The sequence below is a fragment of the Capsicum annuum genome, chromosome 9 (assembly GCF_002878395.1).
Source record: "Capsicum annuum cultivar UCD-10X-F1 chromosome 9, UCD10Xv1.1, whole genome shotgun sequence".
Classification (NCBI taxonomy): Eukaryota; Viridiplantae; Streptophyta; class Magnoliopsida; order Solanales; family Solanaceae; genus Capsicum; species Capsicum annuum.
The window spans coordinates 134,586,165-134,599,005 of NC_061119.1; the positions used below are offsets into that span (position 1 = coordinate 134,586,165).

General features: G+C 33.8%; 1 pseudogene; it reads right to left on the minus strand.

Moving 5' to 3' along the window:
- Positions 1-3,498: 3,498 nt before the first annotated feature.
- Positions 3,499-8,545, minus strand: LOC107841449 (annotated as a pseudogene).
- Between the last annotated feature and the right edge of the window lie 4,296 nt (positions 8,546-12,841).

The following is a 12,841-nucleotide window of genomic DNA, read 5'->3' on the forward strand; positions in this document are numbered from 1 at the left end:
TACGGTACAATCGCGATGGGCCACTAGAAATAGAAATCCTAATATTTTGCCGTGGGACGATACGGTCCAATCGCGATGGGCCACTAGAAATTGGACAATTAGGAACTGGACTGATGACGTGATGTGATGAAATCATGGAGCTTCAATAGGAAAGGATAAATTTTAAAATGGACATTGGAGTGATGCACCGTTATCATGATGGAACATTGGAACTATTGCCATTTGTCATGGCTCTGCGACATGCCGATGTACCAGGTGGCACACTATTTTATAAAAATTCCTATAACTCTTCACCCGGGTATCATATTTGGGTGAATTTTATATCGTTGAAAAGATAATTAAATATCCCACAACTTGGTGGGCTTTGAGCTGGAAAATTATGAGTAAAGCAAAAGATATGCTTGTTTGAGTTTCATTAAGGCAATATTCTCATATGGAATTAAATTGGTAAAGATCATTTTGATTCATTTAATATCTAGAAGTTATTTGAGGTCTAAATATACCTCAGACTAACTCATTAAATTATCAAAGAACTATATGGCACTACGGATTAGATTGGAACATGATGCTAAAGTTAGTTTGGATTATTGGGGTATTACAATCAAGGAAATAATACACCTCACGGGAAAAATGTCTCATCATACCCATGACAATATCCGAAGATGCCTGAGAATCCTGGTAAGTAGCAAGTGGATACATTCAATTTCAGCCAACGTCTATGCTAGAAATATAGAGAGAGGTAGACATAGCACCCTTTGGTGTGGAAGTGAAGGAAGTAGCAATAGGGGCCTTGTTAGCCTATGAAGTTTCTAGAAAGGGTCACTCACACTTCATGTGCCTAATATCACCACAATGGAAACATCTATTTCTCCCCTTCTCACACTAGCCAAGATGACTCTGACCATAAAATCTGCAAGGAGGGCATGGTGGAGCCGACTAGGCACAACTAGCCTGGAATTGGGCACCCTGTGCTCAGGATCCCCCACCAAACTGAGATCGATGACCACCTGAAAATTTTGGATAAGATGAATGAATACTAGACGAGGAGAAAGAACTCAAAATCCTCCACTTCTTCCGTGCACACTTGTCACCATCACCACCACTATTCTTAGAAGGCTTAAATTTATTTCCTTGCCTCCTACTCACTAAGCTCAACTTGCTTATTTTTATCTTCTTCCACTTGTTTCATAAACACAACCAACATATAACTATCCATGTTTTTTATCAACAAGGCCTCCTTGCTCTTAAGCATAAACTCACGGAACAATCGCGAGACAATTAATGAAATTTTAAGGCATAATTTTGAACGGACATCCTCCCTTGTTTCAAGTTCAAAAGCTCTTCCTCATTTGCTTTCCACAACCCTCGAGGAAAGAAGTGGTTTTAGAAAGCCTCAGAGAAATACTCCCCCATGGCGTGACTAGCATCAACACCTCTAGACAACTCCCACCCATCATACCTTTGGTACGTTACATCTTTCAATCTGTAGTAAGCAAAATAGATGGCCTTAGTATCTAAAGTATGCATGATTGTGAAGTTCTTCTATATTTCATCAATGAATCCTTAAGGGCCATCCTAAATATTCATACCAGAGAACATAAGAGGTCTAACCCTCAGAAATTGCCCAATTCTTATGGACTCAAAAGAAATGGTAGCAGGAGCACTATGCTTCGATTGAGAGGCTACTAATTGATTCAAGAGGTTAATAGAGCGATGAAACTCAAAATTAATAGCATCCCATTGAGGTGATGGAATATGAGGGTCACTATCATAGTAAAGGATGGTGGGGACAGGTGGAACCCCATAATGATGGCTAGATATCACAAACCTAGGCAGATTCCATATTCTAGAATTTTGACGCGCTTCGTCCATACAGCCATTAGAAGGGTTTGCTTGAGTCTCACATCTCCTTGGAGGAATGATCACAAAGATATCAAATAGAAATTAGAGAAATCTAAGACCTTAGACTCTATATCTTGAGATTAAAACACAAGAAAATAAAATATTTATTAAATTATCTTGTAGCTCCTCTTTTATAAGTGTGGCGCACATCACACCCATAAAAGAGACTTTACTTAATATGGTATTGTAGACACCTTACTTACCAAAATCTAGGCTCTAATACCAACTTGACACATTCCAAAATTGGGCAATGTAGTTTGGGCACCTGAAGCCTACAAGAGCTAGAGGTCACCCGATAACCCACCACAATTATCAAATCAAACACAAGGGTCGAGTAACTCCCGATAGCATAATAAGATAGCAAAATCAATTATAGAAGTTGTAACATAACCTTGTCTTGCCATTTCATAATTACCAAGACACTAGCCAATATATCTAAGTCAATAGTCATCCACAATACCTCTATACAGACAGATGATTAGAAATGTATATGTCGGGACAATCCCCTAACAATAGCCAAACAAAGTCAAAATAAACTAAGGATAGGAGACTAAGAATGAATGTCTTCTAAAATATGGAAGCTGACCACTTTGAAGTTAATGCGTGAAAACTTCATTAACCTAATCACTAGACAGAAATTAAAGATGATGCTCTGACCCCTATACCATTGTAATAGATTCTATTGCAATGAGATTAAACCGTTGCAACAGATTCTATTACAACGAGATTAAACTGTTGCAATAGCATATATTGTGATGCTTTTGTTATTCTGTTGCAATGCCACATGTTATTAAATTGAAATAATTTATATAAATAGTCACTCATATTAATGTAAATTTTTATTTACACGCATAGTAAATTAGAAAACAATATATACACATCACAAAAAAAATCATTGATAAATAATCTCATAATTCAAAATATGCAACAAGCTAATAATTTAAATTCCAAAGCAAAATGTAATGAAGTCCAAATGAATAGTTAAGTTTTTACATACTACCAAATTTGAGACGCGAGAAGTTTCAAGAAATTCAACACAAAACTTGATATTAGAGCATTTGTCCACAACCCAAAATTCTTTTTATGTAAGGTCACTTGTCTTCATCACATTCTTCATCTCATTCATCATTTAGGACACCTATAAAAAGAGAACAAAATAATATAAATTAGCCCTTAAAATCAGGACATAGTATAAATCATCCACGAAAATGAAAGAAACAAAGTCACCCAAGTCCTAAAAAAAGTAGATTTCTCAAAAATGAATACACAAACAGCATAAAAATTCAATCAATTACCACAAACACAATTGTATCAAGAAATCATAAAAAGACAATCAGCTACAAAATAGGAATAGAAAAATTAAGGAAATAAATTACCCATGTCCTAAAAGCAGTAGCTTTCTCAAAAACGAATACAAAAATAGGATCAAAATTCAAAATTCAAACAATTACCACAAACACAATGGTATCGGGTGCTACCACATTCTCTTTTTGTTTACTGGTTTTGTGGCTAGCATTTCGCTTTACACATTGTAATTCATTAATGATGAAATTAAATTCACTAAATCCCTAAAACTGGAAAGTGCTAAGCTTCAAACTATTTGTTCCAGTCTTCATATGCACCAAGTTCATTCAAAGACACAGAAGGCCTTACCTCTGGTAACACACTCTCAAAGTCCTGTGCGAAACATCATTTTGAAAATTCTATGTTGAGGAAATTATGGACTCATATGCAATGGCCTTAGTTTCTTCTTTTCTATTTTTATGTGCCAGCTAATTACCTGAAGAGTTACTGGCATCATATCCTCCTTCTTTAGCTTTGTTATTTCTATGGTGACTTATAGCTTCTCTTAGTGAACCCATGGAGGCATCCTTTACTAAATTTTTCTTGTTGGGCCCAGAATACCTCTAAAAATTTACGAAAAATATCATAAATAAGAAATTCACAAATAGAAGGGCCAAAAATAAGAATGATGGACAAGACTACTTGCTTATCAGATGAGACTTCAATGTTTTTTAATGGAGAAATATGAGTTGTGAATACCGTCTATGAATTTGCAAATGGAAACAATATCCTCATCTGAAATCATAAACGACCCATCATTCTCCAATAGACTATTGACAATCCAAGCTCTTGCTTTTGTATTCCCAGAGATGTAGTGACAATACCAATTAATGATCGTAGTAGTATATTATTGATTAATAAAAAGGAGGATGATCTAGCTTTCACCTGAGAAAAGAAGTGAAACATAGAGTATTTTAGTAAGCCATCTCCTTGCAGCCTTGTTAAGTTCTTGGGGCATGTTTGTTGCACTTGTTTCCATGAATGATACCATCAAATTTTCTTCCACAAATAACTAAATTAAGGATTTTTCTATAGTAAAAGGGAATTTGGAAGATTTAAATTTCTCATTGAATTTCTCAATTTACACTTTACACACTACACCTCATGGATACATCCATAATGTCAGAAAATGAAGCAATCAAGCAATTTGAAAGATATGCTCTTTTCAAAATATTGCATCCCATTCTTTAAGAAAAAATCATGCACCATGGAAAATATTTCTCTTTACACTGAAGTATTAGAGAGTTACATACCTGAGACAACAGAGAATCTATTTTATCAATGAAAATAACAGCTGGTTGACTACAACTGGCAACTCCAAAAAGTGCCCACACCAATTTCTCCCCCTCTCCTATCTACAATTATAAATTAAAAATCATGTGCTAAGATAGTTCCTTCCATTTTTAAATAGATATTTAGAATAAGTTAAGATGGAACACAAGTCTCATGCACTAGATTTTAGTGATCCATCATAAGCCAATTATTAAACTAGCTTAAACTACCTATATTAACAGTAAATAAGACCTCATCAAACTCCTTCTATCATGCACTTTTCCCCAATCCTTTATATTTCCTTGTGATTTCTTAAATTTCCCAGTTATGCATTACATGAAATTTTACAGCTATACCATCTAAGACTCCTAATGACTTAGGAGTACTTCTATTCAATATTTTATTCATTTAGTATTTTAAAATCATAAACCTGTTAGAGAATTACGCATTGTAAAATAGAGCGCAAAGTAAATTGTTTATGTTGCCTACAAAACAATTATTTTCCCGTAGGATTTGATATCAAAGAGATGACTTCAGAACTTCAAAACTGTGGCATCTACATTGCTTTAATTATGTTCGTTCATATCAAAAGTTAAATATCTTGCAGGAAGTTGGGATTTCCTCCTCCTTTATTTCCTACAAAAGGGATAAACTATATTTCATTTTTCATAGAATAAAATGCATAAACAAAAATACAACATACCCACTTACTAGTCAAAAAGCTGGGAGATATGTAAAATAAGGTTATTGTTGCCTTGCCTGCAATACCTTTCCCTATCATTATTTTTCCAGTTCTCTACAGCATGAGAGAGTTAAATGTTCACAAGAACCTACTTCTTTCAAATCTATCTTGACCAGGTGGACTAAGAACTTACTGATGGAACAAACAGAAGAAGACCTCACCTTAGAGAATGGGAACCTTTAAAGATGTCTGGATGTAATAATGGCCAGATAACCATCTTAGTTACATATTTTTTAGCGTATTCCAGGAAATCAATGTCAGTCCATTGCACATTGGGATCCCGCTGCATAATGTCATTGTTGATATGCTTAATAAGTCAAGGCTCTATATTCCTTAATTTCTTAGGAAGTTCACTATCAGGACCAACCAATATTTCCAAACTGAATAGTACGTAATGTGAAGAATTAGGACTAGTGGTTTGTATTATGAAGCACCTATTTAGATCTTCTTGTGATCATCTTTTGTTAAATGGACTAAGCTATTACAACTTGAATTAAATAGCACAATTAGCCGATAGTAGATCTCTACTAAGACAAAATAAGCAAACTAGACCAACCATTTCCTTGTGGAATCATCTAATGAATATTCTCATTTCCCAGCATTGCGTGAAGTAACATTGCCTATATTATTGCCACTACCTATTATAGGAGGAACAAAATTGCCTTGTATGCCACGATGTGGAATACCATAGGACCTAACTCCAAAATCTTTGTTCATCATAGTGTTATCATATTGTTGGAAGATTGAAGCACTTGGTGATCTACTCAACCCTCTCCTCTGTATTGAGTCCATTCCTACAGCATGAAATAATTAGAATGGAGACACAACATGAAACAAAAAAAACAAGCAAACCAAGAGATTACAAGATTGTGAAGTTTCAAGAACGACATTCATTAATAAACAAAGTAAATTGATATTTCTCAGATTTATTGATCAATTTGAAAAATACATTTATCAGATTATGTAATTACGATTTTGATATTCAATTAGTTTCTTTACATAATAATGGGTTCTATCATGATGCTTGAATGTATAACATCATTCACCCATACTAGTTTGAGAAACAACATAGATGTTTACAACAATAAATACACTTGCTAACAGCTACAACATTCATGTTTAGAGTCGTGATTACATGCATATTATACTACCATCTACACTAGCAATCGATTGGAAATACAACATTGATTAAAAAAAATTTAACTTGCCAATTATACAAATAGAACCCACTAAAACATAGGATCACTTCCAGTAGTCAGTACAGATATCACTTGAAAAGTGTCAGGTTGAGGTAGGTTCTATAGCTTTGTTCTTTTTTTTTAATGATAAAAGCTTTTCCATAAAAAAAAGGGCATTAGAGAAATAGCATATGGTGCATTATTCCCTTGGGTTTGAGGAGTTGTACAGCTTCTATCAAAATGTAAGCCCATAAAATTTTCTTCTGTCAAACCAATCTTCTTAGTCGTTATTAAAATATACGCTTCTTCCTCTTAACAAAGAATTTGACATTGGAATAGCATACAAAATTTCTAATAAATAGGAAAATCTTTTATCAAGATGCATTTACTCATTTCCTTCTCGAGGAAGGTTCCACCTGATAAATAGGAAAATCTTTTATCAAGATGTATTTACTCTGATTTAAATTAGGAAAACAAGAACTATGAATTAGACCTTTATGTTTGTTGATAGGATTTTCCCATAATATAATTTTTTATTAAGAATAAGGAAAAAGAAAAAATAATGTGAACAAACATAAGTTGGTTGTCAGCCAAGGAATTCATTTTCTATGCATTTAAGCAAACAAGTCAGACACTATTGATTAGTCAAAATGAAAACCTAAAGCATATTGTTTCAGAAAGTTATAGGCTTGTGGCTGTGATAACATAACATTCAAAAAGCTTCCACAAAAATTACAAGAGGTACAAGTTTTTCTCTATCGATGATAAATCTATTTGGAGAAGCATCAACATTAGCTTCTTCAGTGCACAAAGGTGATGAAATGTTTTCATCTCTAGTGCAACTACTTTCCCTATGCAACCGTCTTGTTTTGGTACCATTGACATAGGTTTTTTCTTCCTCTTCATCTTTAATTTCCACAACTTGATGCTTCTGGTAGCTATTTCTTGAGTGAAACCTTCCAACAAGGAGAACCTCTGGGCTACTATTATTTGCAAAGCATTTATTTTTCATCGTGGAGAAATATCTTGGACTAGTATGTACAGGTGGTTTCAAGGTCTTTCTACCCATACTGGAATATCTTTTTAATTGATCTCCCTTCAATATAGTACGCTTCGAATGATTTCATCTCTCTCAAAATGATCGCTCTTTATTCACAAGCAATGTGAAATAACTTGAATAAATTTGGAAAACCAAAAAAAATGAAGAAGTATGTAGATAGGATTTTGAGTGCTGGTGACAGAAAAGAAAAGGGAAATAAATAAATTCCTCAGTTCACACACCCGTTCACCTTTAGTTATGCCTTTATGTAGCTGAAAAGAGAAAGGAAGTACTTAGATTGCTTAGTCTTCTCATTATCAATATGTTTTCCATGGGTAAATATGCAGCCTAGGACTCTCCATGCTTGTTCACAGGCGTGTTTGGAGATATATAGTGAAGAACAACAACTTCAACATGTAAGAACATCTTTATTGCTAATATAAATAAATCATGAATTGATGAACAAAATGATTCTTATCAGGTTCTAAATTGTAAAGAAGAAAATAATAACAATATAAATCAACTAATGAAACACCAATTAATCCATACACAAACATAAACAAGAACAACCATAACAAATGCTAAAATATATTGTAGTTAGCCCAACTACTGTAGTTACTCTAATAAGTAACGCTCATCTTCCTCAGCTTCTGTTTGTCAATATAACTCTTTATGACATCTTCCCTAAAATAATGACTGTAATTAGCAGAATTATAAAGAGAAATAAAAAATTTCATGCAATCAAATGAATCCAGCAATCAAGTGTTCTCTAAGGAGAAGAAAAATCCAAAATCCCTAAAAAATTACGTCAAAGTCATAGAAGAATACACCTATCTTAAAATTCCCAAATTGAAGTAATTGAAGTGCAAATTTGAGAGAAATTGAAGTGCATATTTGGTCTGACTTTCCTATACAAATTGATTTTCAAAGTGACACCAGTAAATCCCTAAGAGCTCACCACCGATAGCTCACTACCAGATCATCTCCACAAGATTGAATCATTTGTAGGAATTGTAGCGATTGTCTTTGTAGCAATTTTAGCAAAGAGTACACGGCAGCCCTAATCATTGATTGTAGCAATTCTATGAGTTAATCGAAGAGTACACTGGCAACCCTAATCATCAATTGTAGAAATCCTATTAGCTAATCGAAGAATACACCAATAGCCCTAAATGTCGATTGTAGCAATGAGTATCTAAGAGTATTGTGTAGGTTTAAGCTAAGAGAAATAAGCGACTGTAGCTGAAAGTTTTATTAAATTTTTTTTTGGAAGACTTAACCGTTGCTATAGCTTATTTTATTTAGCTATTGCAACGCTTATGGTCAAACGCAACGGTTATAAAGTAAAATTATAGCTAATAGAATAATTATTTTTGGCAACGCTTGAAATTGTTGTAATATACCACCTATTGCTACGCTTTATTAACCGTCGTCAAAAAGTTCATTAAGATAGGGGTAATTTCCAGTAGTGACTATGAATCTCATTATGAAATTAGGAATATGGATATAATAATCATAGTTGGCACTTGCATAAACCATATAGGTAGTAATTTGTGATGAAACCATATAATATCCTGTTTTTGCTCAATAGTGAAGTTAGGAGTAGTTAAACATGTGAAATTGCTTTAAAATATTGTTTAAATGTATTGTCAAGGCACTAATAATTATTGCATGTACTAACATGGAAATTCTAGCACTGATAACTATATATGAAAAAAAAACATAGACCTGATGTGGTGATTTTTGGTTTTTTGTTTTATGTTGGTTCTGAAATTAAATTTTATGTTTTCTCATATATGGTTTATTAAATTGTGATTCTACTGTTGTAGTATACAGTAGTATATTTTAGTTTAATGTGTAGTTCAATAACAAAACTTATGCTATGCTGGCCACCAAAAATAATTTTACTATCCAAGTATCCTATAACATGCTTTCTATTCGTTGTTTTGGCATTTGGTATATCAACACTTTAGAAAAAACATATATCTAAGATGATTCTATTTTACTATGCTTTAGTTTATGTTCTGTCAATTTAGAATTTTAATTTGGACTTTTAAAATGACATATTCTCTTTTGTTTACAAGTAATTATGAGTTGTAGTATTAAACATAGTCGAACAATTTGAGCTCGGTTGGTCAGGAGTTTTTTCTTCACTTTTTTTTGAAAAATTATTTAACTTTAATAAAATTTATATTATTTGGGAATATGAATTCCAAATACAATTTGGAATTGTATTTGGAAAATTGAAAATAGGTTAAACCTATTTTAAGCTTTTTCACTTCAACTTCTCTAACAACAAATCATCAAGAACGTTAATTTATTTTCATGGTCAAACACAACTCCAACTCCAACACCAAATCCAAGAAATTTTAGTTTTCAAGGCAAAACAACTACTAAATATACCCACCAACTAGCATATCAATCAATAGTTGTGTTTTTGGTCACAACAATATTGATTTAATAGATTTTTATTGCAAAAGTGGGCTAACATTGAAACACCTTGGGTTTCGGCCTTTGAAATTTTCCTATTTTTAAACCTTATGATCATCATACGACTTACACACTGACTCGCAAGGTGTGAGTATGATTCTAGGACCGTAATTGTATGTTGGTCAGTTTTATATTGGGAAAGTTCTATTCTTGACATGTGAAGACATCATACGAGTAATATGTACATGATTCGAGAGGTAGGGTCAAAACCGTATGACGTCTAGTGTCTAGCCTAGATGTTTCTTCTTAGGGTATCACTTAAAGTGTACTAGTAGTATGGTGATGGTATTATTTAGGTGATGGAGTCAAATGTTAGGAAGAATGTGGTGTCCCACTTTCTGATCAAGGTATGAGTGGAATTTACCACTCATATGTTGTGGGTATGAGTAGAGAGGCCCAATTGTACTGTCCTGCGAGTCTTCTACAACTTTTAAGCTGAGGGAATTTTTGATAATTCCCACCCCGAATCATTAATACCCCATGTCTTATAATATAATTGGTCATCCTTTGCACACTTTAGAAGATTAAAAGCACTCTCTAAGTTCTTTCTAACATCCTCTCAAGATGTTTGTGCAAGTATTTATTCACGGTGTTAATCTAGAGTCTAAAAGATCAAAATCTCTTCTTGAATCCTCATAACTCAGGCATGTTTCTTCTCCCTCATTGTTATTTTATGCTAAAAGTGTGTTTTACTTATATGTTTTGATGGCATAATTGTGATATTATTTTGGTTTTGAAATATATGTTGTGGTTTTTTGTTACTAATTGTCGGATAATGTTTTCCCATGTTCTATCTATAGTTTTTCATGTTATAATTTTGGTTTGAATATTTTGTTTCATAGTAGTGGTTAATTGGTTATTGGTTTTGTCTTTTGAAACTATATGCCCTCAACATATTTGTTAAAATGTCAATGAGAATGTTTTTGTCACATAGGTTGAATTTTATTAAAAATTGTGCATTATATAATATTGTAATGGAACCTAAATTGGTTTGATTGAGTTAAATAATTTGGGAAGGTGTTGACGGCCATGGTGCCAAATGATTGAAAATCCTATGGGGTACTTAAGAATCCCTTTAGTGTTGTCTAATGACACTTGCAAGCTATAGTCGGTATGAAGATCCACTTCATAATGCTTTAGAAATTATTTTCTAGAATTTGTGCTAAATGTTTTAATTGGGTAATAATGGTAGGATGTGATAGATAACCATGAAGGTGTGAGTTTGATGGACGAACACTGAAAACTCATGTTTGCCGACATGAGGGTTGGTCATAGTTACCATATACTTGTTGGGTACACGGAAATACTCTTATATTTTTACTTGAATAGATGCATCACAGAGGGCAAAGGGTATATGATTATCCCTGGCCCCTATAATATTTTTGATTTGTATGGCAACACGCACTAGGGCCCGATAAGGGGGCAACACTGGACCCATATATCCTGTGGGAAGTTTTAGGCTGGTCAACCTAAATAACAAAGGTTAAAGATTTTAAATCCATGTTAGACTCAGTTCCCTTTCCTAGCACGATATATATATATATATATATGTTATTGCATATGGTTTACTTTGAGTTTGAATAATGGCATTATTTTATCCTTGCTCCTGAGTTCTTGCTAGTATTCACCCACAAACTTATTTTCAGTCGGTGTGTCCTGATGCGATGTAGGAACTTTCCATACTATCATACCTCTTTTTTAGTGACTTAGTGATTCGAAGATAGCATGAGTAAGACTAAAGTGGTGAGATTTCATTGCTTAAAAGGCCCATTTTATGTTATGGTTATACATATGTCTTTACTATTCATTTGACGTTGGTTTTTTGGCTATAGTTAGGGGCATGTCCTGACTAGATATTCTTTGATATTGTTTAAAGGATTTGTATGGAAAACTATGGACTTAGGTATAATATGGGTTATTTGGTTAAGTTTTGACAATATAAATTAATTGGGTTGGTCTCAGTTTTAGAATTATCCCAAAGTCATTGAATTCTAAATACTCTATCTTTTTATATGTTTGAAATTCATCTGACAGAGGTTATATATTAGTTGGTCGATTCGGTATAGGGGATTATCTATGGTCCTGGTCGGACTTGAGATGTCCGACACGACTAGGCCCTTGTTTGATCGTGTCATATTGTTATTAGATCCTTGGATTCTATGTCATGGGGTGTTCATAAAGTCGTGTCAAGTAGAGTCTCTTTTATGGGTGTATAGCCCACATTTTTAAATGAGAGGCTACGAGACATTTAGGATTGTTTCCCTTTCTTGTTGTTCTAATTTTACGCTAAAGAGTTGATGCTCTAGAACTCTCCCCTAAATATTTTTTTCCATATTTTAGATCATGCCCTTCCGATGATATAAAGGTCATGGAAACTCATCGGTCCTACTCAAGAGTGACATGAATAGATCTCATCCAACTCATGGGGTAAAGACCGAGTAACGAGTCACAGTTTCTTGTTTCCCATGGATTTCTACCAGTCCCCATTAACCTAACTCTGAAGGGTGACACCCATGCTCAGTTACCTTATGCTCAGTTACCTTAAAGAGATACTACTAATGTCAAGTTTTGATGTTTTATTTACCTGTTGTCCCATATAGTTGGATCTTTGCCACGCCTGTCTTGTCCTATTGGTGTGTGAAGGAATAAGGCAAAAGTGAGAAATATATAGATCAAGAAGTCCCAGTTTTTATACTAGGGAAGGGGTCAGAGAAATTATGGTAAAAGTGGTGGGTAGTGGTATGGCCAAGGGAATTAAGGGAGTTCCCATGTGTTTATCAATGTCCCGTATCCTCAGTCTTCTTGTGAATATCTGTTTTAGCAGGTAGAGCTCAGTCAGCCCACCCTATTCTCCATGTTGGTTTTGCGGTCTGT